Below are 22,967 nucleotides of genomic sequence, written 5' to 3' on the forward strand. Positions count from 1 at the left end.
TCGGGCGTTCTCTCTGGCCGCCCGACAACGAGGCTGGAACAAAGACGCATATCAATCCGGGGCGGCCATTGGCGTTGCTAAGCTACGCGACGCCCACCGCCTCCCACCGCCTTCGTCTTGCTCGCCACACACAAGAGAGAAGAAAGACAGAAGAAAGATAAGCCCAAAGCCAAACTGCTTTGAAGGTTGCCATGACAACCACCAGGACAAAGTTTGCAATATATCGCCTCAAATTCGCCGGCGCGGACGACCCCGCCAGATGAGTCACTTTTATTTACGACCAAATGAGGAAATGATGAAGTATCTTTTGTCATTGATTGTGCTCTCCACGAAAGACGGTAAAAAAAAGTTGCTGGTTTCGTATAAAGGTTTACTGATTTAGAGTCTTCAAAAAAAAAAAGCTGAAATGCATTTTTTGCAAACATTGGATTCAATTTATTCTTGGACGTGTTTGCAAAAACATAAAAGACGATTAGAGACTTCAACAAATCATATTTCAAGAAAAATCTGGGCAAATTGAGAGATTTTATTAACATCAAAAACAATTCTCACTGAATCTAACATGAGCTTTTTTTTTTGTAAATATGGAATATATTTGTTCATCAAAAAATGTTTCGGGATCATTCTGAGCCTTTATCGAGCCTAACTTTGTTTTTGGACAATTCCGTGTTCCATCAGTTGAGGATGGTGGAAACGTGTCTCTTCCGGTTCCCGTTGTGTATTTTTGAATTATGGTCAGAGTAGAAAAAAAAACTTTACGCTTCACTAAGACGTCAACCTCACAAAGACGTCTGAAACGATGAACAGTTTGGACCGAGTTCTTCCGGATGCTTCCAGGCGGCGGAATCGTTGCACTTTGTTCTTGTTTGTGGCGCAATGAAGTTCCGCTTTCCTGGCTGAGCTCTTTAAGAGGAGCTCGCAGACCAACAAAAAGCCGTCCGGGTACTTGGCAAAGACCGGATGGGAACGTCTTCAACAAATGACGTCACGTCGAGCAGTTGAGTGAACGAGCTTGTCCACCAACGACGGCGACCAGGAAATTGTGCCGACAATGCAACTTTAGTACAATATAGAAATAATAAGAGAAGAAGACTTGCAGTTAGTTTTGACGTGATGAGATTTTAATACTAGATGGCGATATTCTTAATTGCATTTTTTTTTTGTGGGGGGGGGGGGTTAGAGCCTGTGAAATTTTTGAAGTTTTTAGAGTGTAATACATTGCTTGTCAAGTAAAAGAATATCATGTATTTGAAAGTAGACTATACTTCAATAATATGAAATAAATATAAATTCATGTGTGATGAAGGAAAGTAAAACAAATATGAAGTCTGTGAAAGTCAAATCAAGGCCTGCACGTGCTCTGGCCTTGATTGGCACAGGTGCGCTCGTTAAAGTTTGGAACAGAAACCTTTGGTCAGCTGCTACTGTGGGCTCGTTTGATGGATTTATGACAAGACCTTTTTATTTTTTTCATTTTTTAACCTTTGCAACACTGTGGACCCAAGGAGACAAATTCAAATCATCCAAAAGTAAGTCCAACAAACCTATTTTTTTGTTTGTTTTTGTCTATGGGAGCGTGTTTGATAGTTCAGGGACACTTTTAAAATCGTTCCAATAAAAAGTACATTGCCGGCAAAATACTAATAGTCCAAAAAATGATTTATGAAAATATTAACATGACTTACGGGGTGAACGCAACAACGTGGCGAGATACTTGCATTGCATTCCTTGGACCACCAGAGGGCAGCGTTGCTTCGCGCAAAGACAAGGCGAGAGCTCATCTTTTGAGCACAGCTCAATTTAGTGCACACAAAACAAAACAAAAAGCCGATTCCAAAAATTAAATTCATATTTCTTTCAATCGAATAACGTTGATTTGATAACCCAAAAAAATCTGAGTTACTGTGTGATGGCTTCCTCATATTTTCGTAATCAGCAGCAAGCCAAACATTTCGTCTTTAAAGCCCAAAATTGGGCCATATATTTAAACTCTGAGACACATAAAACCATCCAACGAACATTTGTCACGGTAAACATTTTCTACCTTCTTTTTTCTCTTCATCTGCACACCCAAGAAGTTTGACTCCTCTCAACTTTCTAGCAGGACGCTACAGTAAACACTTCAGTTTGTGTGTGCGCGTGAGTGCGTGTGCGTGTGTTTGTGTTTGGACTAGACGAGGCCCACCAGCTCCCAAACAGCGTCAAGGTCACGATTTCCATATTTAGACTGAGAGCCAGTGGAGCAGTTTTGTTTTGTTTATGACATCGAACACACACACACGCACCCCGACACACACACACCCCCACACACACGCACACACAACATTTTATACCCGCATATGGTGCCCTTTTGCTTGTGTGTGCGCGTGCACGTGCGTGTGTATGTACTGTACTGGAGTTGAAGAAACTGAGCCAAAAGTGATATACGACAAAACATCAACAGTAATGTGGAGTCCTCCTCAAACGTCATGCGTGCGTTTTTCAAAATGTCAAAGACTATTTTCAATTTAGAATGGATGTACATTTTGTTTCTTATTTTTTTTTTTAAACATACTTTCGCAACACACAAACATACACTTGCCAACACAACAAACATACATGACGATACACACAACTCACCCCAAGAATTCATCCATCCATCACTGAACGATTCAAATTATTTTTTTCCCCCCCAAGATTGCCAAATCCAAATTTTCAAACAAAACAACAATCGTCTAATGCAGGCGTGGCCAAACTACGGCCCGGGGGCCACGTGCGGCCCGTTAAATCGTTTTAATCCGGCCCACCGAACTTGAAAAAAAATAAATGAATAAACCTTGTTAATGTTTAATTTTCTAAATATTGTGATTTTTTTCAAAGACGCCCAAATGTGGCCTTGTCCAAGCTGTGTGGAAGGAACTCCACTCCGCTACAGATTTGCCGTCGCATGCAAGGAGAAGCGTGTGCTTCAAAGGAACTCTCTTTTATGAACCTCCTTAAATACGACACTGTGCGTGTGTGTGTGTGTGTGTGTAAGCATGTATGTTGCGTGTGCAGTGCTTCGTGCAGGAAGAGTCTCCCTGTGAAATATGTATGCGCATAAGAGCAAAATCTTACACGACGTCTACATTATTTACGTTATCTTCTTGGTCGGCGGCGGTGGACGACAACCAAACGGCCCAACATTTAATCTAGTAGTTTCCTCGCGGGAGTTTTTCATGTAAATGGAAAGTGGCGTTGTGATGTTTTCACTCGCATATTCTTTTATGCATGTCAACAAAAGCATGTTTGCATTTGTTTATTTTTTTTTTAACCTCAAACACATTTTTTTAAAATTAATTAAAAAAAAAATAAACAAGGATTTTTATATTTCATGAAATCCAATCATGCTAACTGCTTCTGACACCATGCATGCATCCATCCCTTCAGATTTTTTTATTTGGGTCTTTGCGAGCTGATATCTTGACTTCCGTTTTACTGTCAAAAATACGTCGTAAAGGCCAAGAAGGATGGATGGTCTCCTCCTTTTGCACTTCCTCCTCCTCCTCCTCCTTGTAGCCTCGCGGTGCTAGAAAATGTCCATGAGGCGTCATATCACTTGATGGTTTATGTACTCAACTGCAGCGGGAGCGGCTTTTATGCGGCTTAAGTGGATGACAGAGCCGCCGAACAATCGATGCGCGCGCGCTCACCTGGGAGCGTTTTCCCGTCACGGCCGCCAATCAATAATGATTACAATTGAGACGAGCCCCTCGCGCACCACAAGACACCTTTGCCAAACGAGGGCCTCAAGAAGGAGGATGTGAATTGAAAAATGTGACGAGCCAGGTTTTAAATTGTGCCGAATGATGCAAAATCTGGTGAACGTGTGGTTCAGGGCGGCTTGCGCGAAAAACGCTCAAGCATCCATTCCTGAGCGTGAACAGGAAGTCAGACATTTTGGTTTAGTTGCCATTTCACCCACCCCGGAAAAGTTAGAAAGAAAAAAAAAAATCAGCCCAAAACCCGACTTGAATCAATCAGAGATTTTGTGAACACGTGACATGACCCGTGAAAATGTCTGAAGTTGCTCGAAAATAAGAAGTCGGCCATTTTGGTTTCAAGCAGCGATTCCGAACGAGACGTCCTAATTGAAGTTTAAAAAAATTTCAGCCACAGTTTTTCTAAATTAGCTGGACATGTCTACAATAGGATACAAAAAAAAAAAAGCCTCAAGGACACATCCACCAAATTTCAACAGAAAGTCGGCCATTTTGGTTTGAAGCCGACATTTCATACACGGACGGACACCCTCTGTCAAATTGTGAAGAAAAAAAAAAACTGCCTCTGATGACAGGAAATTTGGTTGACATGTTTAGCATAACAGGACACACCAAAAAGTCCCATGCTGGAATCTCAGCAGGAAGTCGGCCATTTTGGTTTGAAACAGCCATTTCATTGTGACGGGAACATGACGTGGAAGTTTCACGAGCATTCCGAGGGTTGTTGGCAACGCAAAAGGAGATGCGAGGGCGCGTTTATGGCCGCTTCCAGCGTGAATGAGTTGTGATGTGGTCCGTCCTCACGTACACACGTGCACACGTGTTTGCCAAGATACAATGCAGTGTAAGAGCCAGCGAGAGAAGAAATGATGAAGGAAGGATGGAGTGGAGAGACGCATGCGTGATGGCTTTAGGGGGGAGGCAGCAATGAAACGCCTTTACAGAGTTATGGCAGCCAGTCAGCATTTCATTGCGGGCGCCGGTCAATGAGCACACTGGGAGCAACTCATCACACACACACACACACACACACACGTGCACACACTCAGGCCTAATAGGAAAAGCTCCCATGCTCATCCTGCGGATTCACACATAGCACGCTTCCGCCGGGATTTTGTTGATTGCGGAATTGTGGCCAAAAGGAAGACGTGAAAAGCAAACAAGACTGAGAAAAAGTCAGCAGTTTTATAGCGCATAACGCATAAATATACACGTATGAGGAACACTCAGAATGGTGGCATTTAAAAAAAATAATTAATTAATTCTTGTGAAATAATACGTATCTAATTTGGTAACATTTTTTTTAATTAGTTCTCCACAAAAATATGTGGAAGGAAAAAAAAAAAAAAAAAAAAAAATATATATATATATATATATATATATATATATATATATATATATATTAGGGCTGTCAAAATTAGTGTTGACTCAGAATGAATTTAAAAAATGTTAATTTAATTTTTTTAACACAATTAAAAATTTTAACACAGTTAAATGAGTTTGCTTTACTTCAAAAGAAATAATTTGCATACTTTACAAAGCCAAATAATGCTGTACCATATTAGGTGTAAATCTTTGGCACATCATCTCAGAACACCGTTGTGAAAAAAGTTTGTAACTGTATCTTCTTTTGATGATTTTTAAGGTTCGTTGCAGTTCTCAAGGAAAAACTGCAATATTACACAATTCATTGATTTATTTTTTGTTCAAAGATAAGTCCAACATTCCAAGCGCAACAACAAACGTGATAAGCTTCGATTCGTTTCTCTTTGGCCCGCAACAGATTGTGCGCTGCTCGTCCATTATTGATGAGCGTGCACGTTGAATTATGAATGAGCGCGCACGCGCCCGGGTCCCTTTGCGGGCGCTAATGAAGCCCCTCAGGTGGTCGCCCTCCCGCCCGTCTGTCAGGTGCTCTTTCTTGATACACTTCGTTCCAAAGCAGTGCCATGAAAAAGTCTCACGTTCGGAAAAGTCTCTCTCTCTCTCTCTCTCTCTCTCTCTCTCTCTCTCTTTCTCTCTCTCTCTCTCGCTCTGTCTCTCTCTCTCTCGCTCTCTTTCTCTCGCTCTGTCTCTCACGCTCTCTCTCTCTCTCTCTCTCTCTCTCGCTCTGTCTCTCTCTCTCTCTCAGGGGAGAGAGTGTTTTATGGAAAACATCCCGCTGCATCATTTAGAGCTTGTCGTGATCACCGTTCTCCTGTTGGGGGCGCTGTGAGACTTGCTGACTCACAACTTTGTGAGCACGCACACGTATACGCACACACGTGTACGTGGATGCCCGGTGGGCATTTGTGGAAACGCAGTATCATCTCAAAGCTCACCAAAGGCCAACAATTCAGTCACTTTGAGAAGTTATGATTGTTTTTTTTACACTATTCTATTCTAAGTCATCCCCCTTTTCCGTTCCAGATCACCCCAGAAATAAGTGAAATACACGATATAGAAATAAATGATTTAAATACTCCCTAAATACTGTTTTTACACTTAGTTTTTTTTCCGCTCTCTTACAATGTACTGATCACCCTGTGTGTGTACAGCAAACAAGTTACGTTTTTTTCCCCAAAGTAACACATTTACAACATACATCAATTTCGATTGCCAAAGAAGTACATTCTCAAATGAAGGCTTTGTTTAGATTGGTGATCTTTGTTCCTTTATCTTCCTGGTTACATCATGACCATCCAATAACTGAGCCACCATCTAGTGGCCAAAGGTGGAACTACACACAATAAATGGGAGGCAGGCAATCCGGAACCTGCGATGGTGGGAAGGTTACTCTATTGACTTTTTAGCAGCTATTTGGAAGGGAGCGGGAAAAAAATCTAATTGCCATCACAGAGGGAACGATTTGACATTGTTTTGATGCTATCAGTCAAAACGGAAGCGTAAAATGTATTTTTGACGGGTGCCTGAAAGGGTTTTGTAGGATATTTCATTTGAACACTTGAAACTTCCTCTCTTTTGTAAAATTCAAATACTGAGAGACTAAGTAACTTCAATTTATTTTTCACACCTTTACAAATTAAATTAAATGTATCTTTTTTTTTTGCATTTCAGGCTACATAAATTCAGTAATAGGAAGGAAAGCAACAGGAATGATTCTTTTTTTTTTTTTTTTACAGAATACAACGGAGTTTCACTAAAACCAGAAACTTCTTACTGTAAAATGTGAACCTTATCTTGTTAAAATATGTTATATTTTTCTTATGTGGCTGTGATCCACTTCCATAGTATAAAAATACAATCAAGAGTTTCTTATGAATCCAACAAAAATGAAAGTTGACAAAACTGGCACGATCATTTTAACACCCACAAAAGTTGACTTTTCACTTCTGAGAAGAGTTCAAAGGTCAACTCTCCCAACGAAAACTTTCCATTTATTGGATGCTCACACATGTGGACTCCAATTGAGTTGATTTGAACTCTGGGATTTTTTTTTTTGTGCTCAGACTCCAATTTGCAGCTTTTGCTGTTGTTGCCATGGCGTCCATATCTGACGCTGTGCTGCAGCGCCTACATGATTTACACCACACACTCACACGTGATGAAAGCCTATGCACGCACACGCTCGTGCGCCGTGTGTGGGGGTGTGTGGGTGTGTGTGTCCCAATGAGGATGATGGAGCAGGAGTGGGAATGTGTCAGGCTGCGTGTGAATCGTTGCGCTGGTTCTGGCAATCGTGTGAATGAAGCACATGGCGAAGAAAGGAAACACCTTGTTTGACTTCAGCTTGATTGGCTTGTTCTGCTGAGTAGCGCTCGTATTTGCCACTTTTATTTTGCTTCCATTCAATGTATGTTTTGCTGCTCCTTCGGGTGTGCCACTTGGGGGCGCTAGAGTTGCAACATAGAGGCACACACGAGGAAGAGTTTCGCAATTGACTCAGTAGGTTGCAATAATGGTACTAATTCTTGGCAGAGGATAAAGAATATATAATTCTAAGGATTGTTACATCATTTGCATATATGTGTTGCTCCACTAAATGAAACACATTTATTACCCCCCTTTAAAAAAAAAAATATTTTTAGGTGACAAATTTCACAAGTGAGCTTCCTGTGAGTTTTTTTTTTTTTTTTTTTGGGCTGCCTGCCTCCTTTCACTGAAACGATTGTACAGCACAACAGAGTCCAGTCCGCTGTCGCTCTGTCTGTCTGTCTGCCATTCAGCAGACATAATCAAGCGTTTAAGTGTGAGAATGGCCGCTGAGAAGGTCGTCAAAGCGGCCGACGTCTCCCAGGAGACCGTCTTTGCTAGACTTCCAACTACAATGTCCTGCTTTGTCCAACTTCACACAGGATGAGGCCACGCCAACACTTTTACATGCCGTTTGCTTTAGATTTTTAAAAGTGGCAACTCGCAGGGCACAGAGGTAAAAAAAAAAAAAAAAGAAAAAAGAAAATAAAGAATAACATTTTTTAAATATATATAATTTTTAAATATGTATTAAAAAATACAAATCATTTTTTAAATTAATGTTTGTAATTAATATATTTTCAAGAATAATAACAATGATAATAATAAATAAAAAAGTTACAAGGAAGGACAGGCTTCCTGTCAACTCTTACTTTATGAAATGCAGGAAAGCTAATTTTCACAACAGCAAAATTTCAAATATTGACTTGAATTTCCCATCTTAAAAAGTTGTTAAAGTTTATTTGATTTGAATTTTTGAGTTTTCTAAACTTTAAAAAAAAATTTCGGTGTGGGTGTGTAAAAATATTCATTTCATGAATGTTTTACATCTAAAATAATTATACATTTAAATAAAATGTTGAGTTAGACAACGAATAATGTTTAAATGGAATGCTTTGAACTGAATTTGGCATGAAGTCGACTTCCTTTGCGCGTTTTTTAGCCATCACTTGCATCAGTATCAAGTGTCGAATCCTGAGAAGCAGCTAATCCAGAATGTCACTCAAGTGGTTGTCAGTGTGACCTCTAGTGGACAAATTTAGCAACAACAGCCACTTTTGTTGAAAAACTGCTTTGACTTTTTGGGGATCCTCACAGACGTACGTTTGACACTCCAGATTTACTTTTCCGACAGATCAACATTATCAGGTGCTCATGTCAAGTTGCAAAGACAATTTTAACAAATAGGACGATAAGCGATTTCTTACAAAAAAAAAAAAAATGTAAATGTAAATGCACCCTACCAACGGCAGTAACGGCAAAACAACCAACTAGTAAAGGTCATGTGGAATGTGGCTATTTGCTTGAAGGAGATGGATTCCCTTTCTTGTGGATCTTTTGGGGTCCCCTTGTGCTCGTGTGTGTGCGCACGAGAGAGCATGTTTTTGTACATGTAACCATGGCGACATTGTTACCCTTTTGTATTGCTCAAGTTTACGGCCAAGAAAGAAAGAATGACGAGAAACACTAGCCTGAAGTGTCTCTGCAGAGACTCAACGCAGGTGTGTGCGTGAGTGGGTTGTCCAGTGTGCGTGTGTGCGTGCGTGTGTGTCATTAATAGTGTGGGCCTCATGTCAAATGAAAACATCTCACTGGCGTGTACAAAATGCTTTTGCTTCCACTGGTAAACTATACGAGTGTGTCATAGTGTGTGCGTGTGTTTTGAAGTGAGTGCTGGGGTGCAGCATTGCAGCGTGCATGCTAATGCTGCGCCAGAGATGGAGGACGTGGGAGGGGAGGGGAAAAGGCCAGAGAAGGCCCGCCTACACACACGAACACACACACACGCACACACACACACACACAAAATGTCTGCTTCCGATTGGACGCTACTGCCGAGTCAGATGATGTGTTGATGTATTGTGTTGCAGACATGAAGTGCAAAACGTCATCAGGTGTTTTGGCGGTGCAAGCGTGGGCACACTTTTGTGAGTGTGTGTGGGTGTGTGTGTGTGTGTGTGTGTGTTACTCCGCCTCTATCTCGCAGACCTCCACCAAGGTAGAATAATAAAATAAAAACAATACATGTATCCATTGGTTCCCCCGATTTACGACCTAGTTTCGACAAACCATATTCTGTAGCTTTAGTTAAAGCCTGCTTTGCTAAATGCTAACAAAAAAAAATGAAAAATGCAATTGACAGGCTGACATATAGCATGAGCGTTGATATATTTTTTTAACCGCTTAAGCAACAGATATTTGAACAACACATGTAGACAGATAGAAAAACCCTCACAGGAATGTATTCTTTATCCTCTGCGAAGAATGATTTATATTTCGACTGTCGCTTCCTGAGGAGCTGCGACCGTCTCCGTGTATCATATTTTGCTTGACACGTTTGATGCATGATTTGTTGATATTTTCGTACTGGATTAAATAAAACGTTGGGATTATGGATGGTATGATGAGAACGTTTGAGCATGTGGAGGTTTTATTAATTGTGGGCTGATGAAATGTTAATCATTCCGGTGCAGCGCTAATGATGGCGTGGGCCTCCAACCAGCGGGGAGGCCCACGCCGCCGTGCCCCCCGCCCTCTACGGGGGTCTGTCCATCAGCATCACGACGCTCCCCGGATGGGAATTGATATTTCGTGAGGGGTGCATGGACCCCCCCCACCACCACCACCTTTCAACCCGCCTGTCACAAGCCTCGCTTCCTTCTTGTAAACTGCACAGATCGCAGTTTTTATATGTCATGCGCAAATGATTTCATGAGTGCTCGTCACATGCACAACATTCATAGATTTAACATATTAAGATCGCTATCGCGTGCACAAAAAGGCTCGGAGATTCAATGCAAATGAAACCAAGATAATAGAGCTGATAATAACATTTGATGACTTGCTTTAATCATTTCTACTTCCAAGTATAAAAAGAGTTATTTTGTGTTGGTTTGTAGCTTTCTTGTGTTTCGAGATTATTATTTACTAGGTTAGTGGATTAGTTATTTAGTTGGTTATAGTAGCGAGGATAGTTTCGTAATTTTAATGTCAAGTGCAAAAAAAGTTGAAGTGAGAATTCATTATGTTAGCTAGCTAACTAGCTAGCTAGCTAGTTCATTTTTTTTTATGTGTATTCATCTGTCAGGTACACAAAACACATAGCCGGAGGCCATTTTGTGATCTGTCTCATTTGCTCGTTATTTTGTGTCTTAATTTCCTTTACAATGTAAGAAAAAAAAAGATAAAGTCAAAAGTTATTTTGTGACCAAGCATAATAAGTTGGCTTGATAGCAAGTTGGTGTAAAGTGGGTAAAAAGAAGTGGGCTGAAGTAAAGCCTTTTCTTTCCTAGCAGCATTTAGAAACAGTAATTCATGCCTTCGTTACGGAGCCTCAGAGGGATTTGCGCCTTTTCTGTTGCTGGTCTTTCCCTATAAAATGAGCTTCCGTTGAATGTTCGGCAAGCCCTCTCTCTGTCCACTTTTAAAACTCGTTTGATGACATTTTTATTTTTGAGCGTTCGACTCAACATGAGACTGTCGCGGTTCTTCTGATCTCTATTATTTATGTGTTCTGTGTTCTAATTTCTCGCTAATTTAAGAGCTTCGTTACAGCTCCAGCTCCTCAGAAATGTGCCTTATAAATAAAGTTTTATTCTATTGTATTGAATTAAAGCATGTTAATACGTTCGGTCCATCAAGATTAACTTTGTTAAAGATGCTTCTGGTGCTCGCTAAGTGCTCCATAATCTTTACGAATATGAACAACTTGAGCCAATCTGACGTGAAACAGAGTCCGACTGTCATGGATAACACGTCCTCGTTCTGTATTTCGTAAATCTTCCGTTTGCCCGAGACGTTCGTGTGGTACATGTTGGCGTCTTTGCTCAATCTTTGTGGCTCTTTGCTGATAAAAATAATCAGAATTGCGTGTGAAGGTCGCCATGGAGACGACATCCAGCTGCATATATGGACACATTTATGGATGTGTGTGTGTGTGAGTGTGTGTAGGTGGATGCTGACCCCAGGAAGTGACTTGATTGCATAAGTCTGACGGATTTGAAATCGCAGCCTCCACACTTATACACAATTAACACACACACTGAAAAACACACACTGATAAACAGAAAAATATGCCTCCGGGATGCAAAAAACCTTTGCCACTTAAGAGCGTCAGACTCTCAAACCAGCTAAAACACATACGGCGTTTCATTGGTTACAGGCTCGGTTGTGTCATGTCCAAAAAAACTTGAAGTGAGAACTCATTTTGTGATGGCAGTCTGAGCCAAGCGAAGATTCAATTTGCGAATGAATGTTAATTAGGCCTGCTTCAATCGTTAGTTTCACTTTGCGTCACAGTGAGTTAGCTAGTTGCAAGCGTGAAAGAAACGAGAGACAAAAGTCGATTTTATGATCAATGTTTGTTCACGCAAGCTGGCTAATTTCATTTTGTTAAGAACACAAGTGATAGTTTGATTTCGTCTCACAGTTAGCGAGTTACAAGCATAAAAAACATGAAGCTAATGGCATTTTCTGGTCAATAAGTTCTCTTGTTAGCTATTTTTATTTTTTTAAATAACGCCAGATTGTTTCAGTTTGTGTTGCAGTGATTTAGTTAGCTATTTGGTTTGAAAAAAAGAAGTGCTAAGTCATTTTGCCATGAATGTTAGTTTTCACACTTGTGGCAAGTTTGTTTTGTGAGTGACGCCAGTTAGCTCGTTGTAGCGACGAGGTTATTCAGTGATTTAAATCATTTATTGCAGTTTTACTCCCAATGCCAAGCGCAAGTGAGTTAGTTCACTCTTTTGTGTACGTGACAGAAGTTGGTTTTATTTTATGACACATTTGCGTAACCTAGAAGCTTGGAATAACGTGACGCGAATTAGGTAGCTAGTTGTAGTTTGCGGCTCATGCTAGGTCATTTCATTTTTTTGACTCAGTTAGTTACTAAGTTTTTTTATATCATTTATTTCCATTTTCATACTCATTCTGCCATGCAAAATTTTGTTAGTTGCTTAGTTATTTCCAATTTGTACATTGGAGCCAAATGGGGCGTTGCCTCACCCAAATTCAGCATTTTGCCTTAAAGGAGTTGACGAGACGCAAACATTGATATTGTCCCATTGCAGTTGTCTTGAAATGAATATGTTAAACACTGAACATTTTCAGCCGCTTCATGTTGACGATGTTGATTTAGTGCAATGCAGCCAAAGTTCCTGAGTGCGTGCGAGCATGTGTGTGTGTGTGTGTGTGTCTCTGCGTGCTCTGCAGGTGTAAAAGAGTGATGTATGAGCCTATTATCGTGTAGACAACAAGATCAGTCAGGAGCAGTGCACATAAACCTTTGACTTTTTTTTTCCCACGCACCTTACTTTTTATTCTTTTACTCATATTTGTCAGACTTGTGTGAGTATTTATCGATCTCAGTAGCGTACATCCACGGCTTGTTATTTATCGTCCCTTCAAACACCCTGACAAAGCGTTGAAAGTTAAATTTTTCGAGCTTTTGAAAAAGATGAAGCGAGATATTGTTTTGTGATTGCAGTTTGTTAAAAACTTAGCGGGTTAGCGACGTAATTAGTTCATTTTGCGGTGGCAGTTAGTTTCTCAACGGCTTCACTAGTTACATAAAGTTAATTTTGTGATTGTTATTAGTAATTTAGTTGGTACCTTTTGAAATTTCTCCTGCCGTGCGTGAAAAACCTGAAGCAAGAAAAAAATCATGTAGTTGTTAGTTAGCCAGCTGGTCAATTATCAGTTTGTTGGTCGGGCGGGCAAAAAAACTGAAGCAAAAAGTCCACTTTGGGATTGCCATTAGTTAGCTAGTTACTTCAATTTTGTGGCGACTATAAGTTAGCGTCAGTCAGTCAATCAGCAGGTTAGCTAGTTTGCGTTTTAGTAATCTAGTTTGATAGTTTACAAAGTTAATAAGTCAGTCAGTCAGTTAGCTTGTTTGATTTTGCGCTAGCTAGCTAGCTAGCCTGTTAGCTAATTATAAGTTGGTTAAAGTTACTGATTGCTTTGTCATTACTGCGGGGTAGCTATTTAGTTGAATTTCGTTTAGTTAGTGAGTTTGTTTGTCTAGCAAGTACAAAAAACATAATGTGAGAAGTCATTGATGTAAGTTACTTGCAGATCACTTTCTGCTGTGTATGAAAAACATAAAGCGACAACTTATTGTGTCTTTAGTCAATTTCAAGAGGGATTGTGTTAGTTTGTCACTTAGTCAGTCCGTCGGTGTCCCAAATCCCAAAGCTTCCAAGAAAAGTATTCTCCATGAATATTCCTAACCATAAGCAAATATTCACACTTTTCCATTCTCGACCCCACCCCAGGCCTGGTTGCTGTGGCAACGGGACAATGTAAACGATCCGATTGTCACTCCATATTGACATTAGCCACACATTGTGTTGGGGCAACAGCACGCAGTGCAGGTGAAGGACGGACGACGGCTGACAGACGTACGGACCGACGAGGCGTGTGACTCCTGGCACGCCGCATTCCCGTCATGTGACTCACCACAACAACAACAATGCATCCACCCTGACGACAAGTTAGCGTTACGGCATCAAGCCTGTCCTTCGACGAGCAGCATGATGTAAATATGTTGCATGACATGACATGAAGTAGGATGTCAGATTCGCATGAAATACTGACGTCAAGTAAATACGCTACATTGAAGGTGTCAATATCAAATATGATTTATTAGAGAATGAAATGAAACTTCAAATGAAAAAAAAATACATTTAATGTGGCTTTAATCAATGCTCGGCTAAAATTAATGGATTACGTGAGCGCTCGTACGTGAGCGCTTTACCAAAAGGAATCGTTGGCCATTTTGTCTCTGTGCTTCACCTTGTCTTTGCTGGGGACTTTTTTTTTTTTTTTTTTGTTATAAGGACAGCACAAGAAGAAGTCACTGTCCACCTTAAAAAAAAAAACAAAAAAAAAACAACGATATTGCATGGCTGGTATAAACGTGAGTACCCTGTGTGGTCTTTTTATCCTCGATTCAAATTGAAAACGTTGCGTCAATTGAGGTCATGTAAATCATTAACAATTGAAAGGAACTCCTGATATGCGAATGGTGGGAATGAGTTTTTCTTCCGTCTGTGTAAGTGCAGCGAAACACTACGCTGCTCACAAGTCACTCGGTCCCAGACTCACTCTGTTGACACAATGCCAGCTCCTGAACCCGAGTGGTGTGTGTGGAGCCACTACAGCTCCGCAAATCATTATTCTGAAGTCTTGTCTGAGGTGACCGACAAACCCTTTTTTTATCCAATTCATTGATTGTATTTGCACAAGAATTCGTATTGAATCAGATCCGCAATATCATCTTGAATTTGACTCATCAGATCAGAAAGAAAATCGGCGGTAGCAATCATCACTGTCACAGCAGACATGCTCAAACCAAAGTGACAGAAACGGAGGGACGAAAGCTAAAAAAAAAGGCCAAGCAAGCCACGTGAGCGTCACTTGTCGCAGCGTTGCGCTGTTAAATGGTAGCTTGAGCGAGCTCTGTCATTAGCATAGCGTAGGAGGCCAGGAGGCTGATTGAATGGCTACTTGGCACTCAGGAGACCATTTTCTTCATCTTGTTCTGTGATGTGGTGTGTTTGAATGGAATTGCAACGCATGAGCAACGCCGTGCTTTGATATGCCTCTTGATTAAGGGGCACTATTGGGCTCTGTGATTTTTATGGGGGGTTAAAAATTGAAACCCACGTGCCAGTTTCTTGAGTGGTTGTTGTATGTTTGGGGGGGAAATCAGCCCCTGAAGACAGTGTGATTTAGGCCCGCAAAAAATGTACAGTAATGTCTAAAAAAAATAAAAATAAAATAAAAATTAAGTTTAACATTTTAGACTCAGTTGTACTTATGCAACCCCCAAAGCCATTTATATTTAGCAACATGATATTTGGTTGTTCTGTTGATCATGAGTGGACCCATCAAAAAAAGTATTGAGAAGCCCAGTCTAAAAACACAGACAGTTTCACCCAACATAATTATTTCAAATGTTGCAGCCCCCCCACCAAGCTTTCTTTACGCTGAGCAACATAAAGTGCATCATGATGAGTAGACCCACAAAAAAACTCTCAAGAAGCCATGCCTGGAAAAAAAATGACTGGAAGTCTGGCATTTTGCTTGGAAAAAGCCATTTTGTTTCCTGAATTTGGCCATTTCTGTGCAACACTAACTTTTTTGTGATTATGTCCGATGGCTATAAAATTTTAAATTTACATACGCGATAGATGAATGACCCTAAATTTCAAAGAATTTGAGTTTTCGTCATTGGGTGTGGGTAGAGCAAAATTTGCACTAATAGTTAAAAAATCTGGCCTGGAGAAAACACACAGCAACAGGAAGTTTGGTAGGCATGTCTATCATGAGTCGACAGACCCACAAAAAAGTCCCAAGACACCTTGCGGAAAAAGAGATGTTTGCTATTTTGGATTGAAACAGGAATTTCGGGGACATTTCCATGGGTCCTTAACTAATTAATTTAGGGATTTGATCTTGCCAAATTTGAACCCATAACCTCAGACAGGTGAGACTAGATACACTAATAACGATAAATAAAACAGATTAGGCAATATTACAAGAAATACATGTTGAAAACGAAGTGCAGCAACGCCTATTAAATGTAAAATGGAGTCGTGGTGATTGAAGCGATCCACCTTAAAAAGTCATCCAGCCTGGCCCCGCCTTCCCTCCCTCCGTGTGTTCCCCGGGGCAAGGCAGCCAGCCCGGCCGGAAAAGGCGCTTCTCAGACGGGACTGTGCGTCCTCCCCTCTGCGGTCCTCTTGGAACGTGTCGGTGGTCCCCCAAACCCAAACACCCCCCCGTGTGCGTCTCTCCCAATCCGAGAAGCAGCCCCCTCCGACGGTTTCTTGGCTGGATCTCGTCTCGGCTATCACGCCTTCCCTCCCCTGCGTGTGTTCCAGCCGCGAAGGCGGAGGAGGCGGAGGAGGAGGGGGGACTTGGTCTTCCCTTTTATCGGATTGATTTCTGACCCAATCGGGAAGGATCCGGGATCCGCTGCTGCAGTGGTGTGTCACGGCTGTCTTCCCCCCACCCCCCTCACTGCTTTCGAACGACGGGGACCATATCGATTTGTTTTTCTCTTCTTCATCCTAACAATTCCATTCCGGGCCTGTCAATCTTTTTTTTTTCTTCACCTCTGCGGTCCAGTCAAGTTGCCGCCGCGCTGGGACATGGACGAAGCCCAGTGAGGGAGCTCCACACGCCGACGTGATTCGGTCTCGGATCCCCGCCAGAGGTAAGCTCCTTTCGCTCTAAGGGGAGGTGAAACTTTGCTGGCCGTTTTCACGTCGACGTCGTCGCTCGGTGAGTTTTCAGCTCGTTTTCGAAGCTTATTTCACGAGCTCGCTCGTCGTTTCTCTCCGCTGGCCCATTTGGGCTTTATTTTTTTCCGCCACAGGTGTGAGACCACAACCGCCGGTTTTTGTTTTTTGATTTTTCTTTTAACGCTTCACCGGCAGTTAACAGTTGCCGCAAAGTGAGCTCGCTGGCGTGGGAGGACTGCTTGGGGGTGGTGGGGGAGCGTGGAGTGCTCCACGCGGGGATCGAGTCCAACGCGCTCCGCTCGGCGGAAACCCGCCGACGAGGCACCCGTCGCCGGCAGCCCGCACTGGCAAGCCTCGTTCGAGTAATGTGGGCGTTTTAGCCGCAACTTTCGCCGCACTCTGGTTCACGTATCGTCTACTTAAATTTCTCGCGTGTATTTGTCTCGATTGGCTCCAAGTTGTTTGCTATTTCAACTTTTGGACGCGGTACATACCGCGGACCAGTTGCTGACGCCCACCGCTGCGTGCTACCCATTGCGCGAACGGTTTGCACAAATGCTCGTCTTTCAGATGAATGCGACGTGTGGTGTCACGTTTGAGAGATGCCGAATTGTAGAGCGGTTTTTCAGCGTAGCTGAGGCCGACCTTTGGACTCATAAGTCCACACGGAGCACCGCAAACCAGTAGGCGTTTCATAATCGCACCGCTTGTGAATGGCAGTTTGGTGCGGGGGAGCTTGTTGCAATTACCGCGAGAGGGGCATGCGGATTTCCTGCAAGTCTGCAACCAGTTTGGCCGCACTACACGGTCATGTTTGGCGTTCTTTTTTGGTCGCTTTTAAGGGATGTGAGTGCAATTTGCTATCCTGGTGGACACTGGTTGCTGCTGCTGTGGTGTTTGCGGGGCAGCTTGTTCTTCCTGTTAGAGTGGTTTCCCCACATTGCCAACACGAGCTGGCCCGGCCTGCACAGAAAAAAAGAAAAAAGAAAAAAAATGCCACTTTATTGTCACAAACAGGATCCGTGATGTCACCCACTTAGAGAATGAGCAGTGTCATGTCTGTTTCTTGTTGTTCTTGCTCCTTTGCTGTCATTTTTCTTGGTCCCCCTCCCCCTCTGCATCTGGGTGTGTCCTGACTTATTGCGTTGGGAGGAGGAGGGGGAGGAGAGGAAGGTAGGAGGAGGAGGAGGAGGAGGGGGGATCCCGCATCTTCTACAGCTTGTGACCTCCAAACGAGGGCATTGCTGCCGATGCTGCTTCACTTCCACTATTGGGCCAAACATCTCACCGTTTGGGATTCCGGGGGGGTGCAAGGCGAGCTTCACGCTCTCGAGAGCTTCAAAAGCCGTTTGCAGCAAATTGAATCGAGCGAGAGGGTAATTGTTGGCGCACCGCTCAGATTTTTTTTTTTTTTGAGAGCGGGAGAGAAGTGAGTGATCTACTAAACAGCAGCTCATGCCGCATTTGCATATTCCCTCGTCGTTCTTTTGACTTTAGTCTGGTACTTGACTGTCTCGCTCCCAAACAGGGGTACATCAGTGTGGCAGATGAGAAGGCGAATGTCAGGCCTTGATGAAATAAACAAACGACACGATCCGTTAGCTTTCCTTTGAATTTTTCCTACCCAAGGGGGTGCGGCGGTGCACCAACAATCAGGCATTGCCAAATAGGGGGTGCACCTGAAGCGTTCCAACTCAAGGAGTCAAATTAATCGATTGACAACTAATCGATTGTGAAATTAAAGCCACCGTTTAACTGAAAATGGTTGAAATGTTTTGATTTGAGTCTCCTAACAGTAATTATTCTAATTTATGTCGCCCTTCATGAAACCTGACTGATTATCTTTTTTGCTTGAATTGAAAGAAGAAATTTGCAAACATCAGCTTTTACTTTGAAAAATATATGACTTGACTGGTCTAAATATTGCTTCGTCGGCACTGGTCGGCAGGCGTTATCGCAACCTGTCAACAAATTGGCAACCCCCGAGTGTTGAATGGAATTAGAAGCCGGTGTCAGATGGACCTCGAGGAAAGAAAACAAAACACGCGGTGACGTCACGCCGTGCACCGCTTATACAATTAGTGAGCTAGCCCATTCCGACGTGTCACTCGGTCAGGCTGACCGGCGTGGCGTGGCGTGGCCTGGCGTCACACGCTAATCAACGGACTCACCCGGTGAGTGTTTACGGTCCCAGTCAACCAGCCGGTCAGTCAATCAGTCAAATCTCATCTGGCAAAGGTTTGACATCTGGCAACGTCGAGCCAGAGCGACTTCCAGTTCCGATATTGAGCAGCTGAACATTTACGAGCGGCTGCTTTATGTCCGCATCAGCGAGCCGTCGGAAAAAAAGACAAAGTGGGACCGTCGCGGGCGGCTCCCCCATGTCCTGCGGCAAATCCTTTTATTCCTCATTTTGATTTTTAAATGGATCAGTCTGCTCGCAGCGGACGGGCAAACCGCTGCACGTTAATGGTGGGTATTTATTTAACACGGTGCAGACGGCAACACTGAACCCACGATCAAGGTTGAGCCGACCAAAAAGTCAATAACGGTGTCCCAAATACAATTCCTGGCCTAACTGTAAAAGGTCAAAATCCGCAATATGGAAAGACAATACACATTTTTGGGGTTATAGTTGCAACCAGGGCTGCAACTAACAATTATTTTTTTCAATTAGTCGCAAAATCAGGAAAAAAAACCCATAATTTTCATCCTTTTATTCAAAAACTGGACATTATATCAACATGACCTAACAAACTGATTATGGTTCAGTTGCTGTTTTGACGTGTCAGAAAATCGGCAAAAAATTTTTATCGTTGTTTTCAATGTTAATAAATATCTTGTTTTCATTCAACACGAACATAATCAGCTTTCATGGAGGACTATAGAAATCTGAGTAAATTCACTGCTGAGAGCCTAAAAATTCCAAGGATGTCCACAATTTTAGGTTAAAAAAGGTCTCTTCACAATTAATTGACAATCAAAATAGTTGTCAATTAATTTCGTAGTCGATTAGTTGTCGATTAATCAATACATTGTTTCACCCCTACATTAAAAAATAAGTACATATTTGATTTCACATATCCCAAAATAATGCTTAATGTGGAATGACACCCCCCCCAAAAATCTTTATAGTATATGTTGTGTAGGAATTCCATAATTGAACCGCCATCGTATATTATAGCGAGCCCATTGACTAAATTACACTTAATTTTTACAAGGACGTATAATTTGCAGTGGTATGCCACCGGTGTAGTACCACGTTGCGCCACATCACGCGGGCCAGCACTGAGTTCTACCGGAAGAGATGTAGCATCATTAACATCAAGAAGAAGGTAACCAAACCGTCTCCGCTAATTTCTGTTAGCCCAACGACGTTTTACGCTAGCATTAAGCTAGTCGTTTTCATTATATTTCTTACATGCTCTCGCAGTTGTAAACCTTTTCTGAACATGTTTAAAGGGGGTTCACTGTAATTGGCAATCAAAGAGGGAGTGCATTTTATTAGTGGGGGGGGGGGACACCACGTACTTCAATTTCAGTCAGATCACGCTTTATTGTGTGTTCCCGCGTTTGGCAGCCCCCATCGCGCTTTGATTTATACCTCAATTGGGTGGCGGCCCGCCCGGCGTCCTTCACCGTAATAGCGCTTCACCTCGTCTTCCGCGGCGAATCTATCAGCAAACGTCCATGGTGTAAATACAACCTCTGCCGGGACCCGTGTCGACATTAAACAAGAGTTATGCACGTAACGAGCGCTGCATGCATGTTGGATGAGTCGCTGATGGATGCCCCGCCCGTCAGCCACGCCAACAAACAAAATGGCAAACTATTGACGAAGCCCGCGTGAGGATTAACAATTGCGTTTTTGTCATGTTGCGCTCGAACACCTCGGCGATACACGTATGCTATAAAACATCGACACGAGACAATATTACAACCTACAAATGGATTTAAATGTGGAAACAATGGAGGGTTTTTTTTCCCTTCATTTGAGCGTGCTAACGTTAGCAGTCGTTTAGCGGGACCACAGTGTAGCTTGATTTTACAAAAAGGAATACCAGCGCTAAATGTTAGCCAGCTGGGGCATTTCTTTATTCAGGCGTGACAAATCTGTGAAGTAATTTTCACAAATATCATCAGTCACGTTTGAAAGATTTTGTGCTAGAGGTTTTTTTTTTTCGGGGATTTCTTTGTTAAATATCAGGATTAAAAATATTTATGAAATATTTACAAAAATATTTGATAAATGTGTTATCAATATATATAATATATATATATAATATTATTATTATTTATTATTATTATTATTATTAATTATTTATTTATTTATTTTTTCACAATCATTTGATTCTGTACCTGAGACTTAGATAGAAATCTTTGCACCAAACGTCCCACAATTAGAAATACCGCAACGTACGATTCTGTGCATTTAGTGAAGGAACGAGCTTTTAATTTGATGCCTTTCATTGTGCTTGCGTGTAAAAAAAAAAAAGGAGGGGAAAAAAATGTGGTTTCTCCCACTTGTTACACTTGAATGGTGAAGGGGGAATTCGGGAAGCCCCTGCGAGGAGGGCGCACGCACGCTCGCCTCTTACGTAAGACGCCATCAATTATGAATGGACGCAGTGCAGCAGTGGGAAGCTCGGTCCCCCCCCCCCCCCCGTTCACGAGATGAATGCAGCAGCACAGCTCGAGTTGGACCATAATAGAGCTGTTGGCCTTCATGACTATTTGATGGTCGCCTGCCTTCGTCCAAGGGGACGCTTGACTTATTTAGCATCATTTGATGAAGCAGGGAAACTCCACCTTATTAAAAATACCAAAAAAAAAAAAGAAACACAAACGTAATCTTCAATCGAGGCTGCAGCACTCATTTCAGCAGCTCATCAGTTTCTTGTATGGACAAAGTCAGACCAATTTGGATAAAGGAGAAAAAAAAAAAAAGTAAAATTTTTTTTCAGTCAGTAAATATTCACGCTTTCACTTTTCCATTACAAGGCGATTTTTGTTCATTTCTTTGCGTGTAAATATGTATTGAATAGATTTTGAAAGACATCTGTAACCTTGCAAATTGCTTCTTGCATATCCCATTAAATCAGAACGTAAGGAAGTGGACATCAATTATCTGCCTAATTCCAGTTTGAATATCCCGTCATGAATGGACTTGGACTTCTTTTCTTCTTCTCAATTGTCCTTTGATGGAAATCTTCTGGAATGGCGAGCTGGACGCTTTGATTGGCTTTTCCCATCCGTGGCAGAGCATCCCGCCCGCCCTCTTTTCTGTCTGCCGGGCAAACTCCCACAAGGCCGCCCGCTAAACACCTGTCGGGAGCTGCACCCACGCCGCCGTTATGTAAGCCGCTGTCTGAGGCGGGAGGGGGGGCGCTCATCAATCCGGCTGCCACCGACGCTCGCTTGCACACAACCAGAAAAAAAATGGGACAAAATGTACATTTGGATGAGCGACGTCCACCAGACGTGACGCTGCATTCCGCTTTCTTGTTCGCGCCTTCGCTGGCAGCCCTTTTTTAGAGGAGACTGTCGTATGGGCAGCGGTTTGCCAAACTCTCCGAATTCGGAGCTGAGTCCGGCATGAAGCCGGTTGTGCCAGATGTGGTAGTAGCTCCTTATCGTCGGAATACTACGCGATAAGTTGCTGTGACTATTTCATGTTTTGCGCAAGTCGACCTCTTTAATATCCTCGAGTGAATACTGATGAGCCGGCACGCACCTGCCGTGTGTGCGTGAGAAACGGCGTAAAGTGCACGTGAAGGTGGTCAGGAGCTACGCTAATGCGTTTAGCATTTAACAATGTCATGGTCCAGCTCATTTAAAGGCTCGGAGGAGTCTATATATTCGTAGAGCATGTGTCAGTGCAGCGGACCGATTACGTCGACACAGCAGAAACACTTCCGCCTCGCCAAAATACCTCACTTCGGAAAATATGCGACACTATTTTGGATGTCGAACTGAAACAAGGTTGAAAAGCGGCTTCATTTTGTAGCATGACCGAAAGAATAATGCCAAAAATGCGCATGATTTTGTAACATGGCGAATGATA

At 42.4% G+C, this 22,967-nt stretch overlaps 1 protein-coding gene across 5 annotated transcripts in view; it reads left to right on the forward strand.

Moving 5' to 3' along the window:
• Nucleotides 1-1,389: 1,389 nt before the first annotated feature.
• The window catches only part of LOC148327006 (plasma membrane calcium-transporting ATPase 1-like), a 65,983-nt gene continuing 44,405 nt past the window's right edge, over nucleotides 1,390-22,967 (forward strand). For 3 of the 5 annotated variants that reach the window (XM_088308490.1, XM_088308495.1, XM_088308493.1), the window contains exon 1: nucleotides 16,309-16,875. The gene's annotated coding sequence lies outside the window, so the exon portion shown is untranslated. Of the gene's footprint in view, nucleotides 1,530-16,308; nucleotides 16,944-22,967 lie in introns of those variants that run through there. The other 2 variants (XM_088308492.1, XM_088308491.1) reach the window with 2 other exon arrangements.

Source organism: Idiotropiscis lumnitzeri, chromosome 11 (assembly GCF_059441095.1).
Source record: "Idiotropiscis lumnitzeri isolate Australia: NSW breed Sydney's pygmy pipehorse chromosome 11, RoL_Ilum_1.0, whole genome shotgun sequence".
NCBI classification, from domain to species: Eukaryota; Metazoa; Chordata; class Actinopteri; order Syngnathiformes; family Syngnathidae; genus Idiotropiscis; species Idiotropiscis lumnitzeri.